Source organism: Gossypium arboreum, chromosome 6, assembly GCF_025698485.1.
Source record: "Gossypium arboreum isolate Shixiya-1 chromosome 6, ASM2569848v2, whole genome shotgun sequence".
Lineage (NCBI taxonomy): Eukaryota > Viridiplantae > Streptophyta > Magnoliopsida > Malvales > Malvaceae > Gossypium > Gossypium arboreum.
The window spans coordinates 138803664-138804568 of record NC_069075.1 but is presented as its reverse complement, the minus strand read 5'-3'; positions in this window follow the sequence as shown (position 1 = coordinate 138804568).

Genomic DNA, 905 nt, shown 5'->3' with positions numbered 1-905 from the left:
ATCGAATTCAATAAAACTAATGATAAATCATCCATAAATATGCCAAGCATGGGATAAAAATATGTATATCTTATGGTTTATCATGGTTGCTCAAGGAAATGTTCAGATTCACAAGATTTTCAGAGAAAACAACCCAACTGATATGATGAAAAAAAGTCCTCCAATCTCTAAGTTCAAGAACTGTCTAGACTTGGCAAGTATTCGATAAAGATCAAGTAGGCCCCTAATGGGGCTCGACAAAGAAAACATTGCGAAAATACGAGTCAATGTGGAGATTTATAGAGTGTGCCTTTTATTTTGGATGAAATAAGGTTTGATATTGGGACAAGGAAGAGTTGACCTCTCGACGAGAAGAACTATCATGTCCTAATAAAGCGAAGAAGGACATCTCGACGAAACAATATGCCACATCACGACATGGCAACATTTTCTATACTAAATCGAGTTTCTTCTCCTAGTTAAACTCTGCTATCTTTTCCCAGTCTAACTCTTATTTTCTAGGGATGTTTTAGTCATATTTTCACACAAATTTCAAATATAAATTGGGCTTTTAGAAACCTTAGAAAGATTGATTGAACAACACAATTTAGAGAGAGTTTTGTGGGAATTTTAGGAAAACTTTGTATTTTGGGTCCAGGTTTGTTTTATTTCTCCATCTTGTACTCATCTTCGATTATTTTTTGTTTTAGTGAAGGTTTCTTTATTCGTGGTTTTTATATTCACAAGATGAGCTTTTCCACATAAATATTTGTGTCCAATTTTTCTCATTTTTCATTTTTTGTTTATTGCTTAATTTTGGTTGTCCCTACAAATACAAGCATCAAACATAAGTTTCTAACCCCAAAGACTCCATAATATAACATAGTTATTGAAAGGAAGAATCAGACTATGTAAGACATAATGAA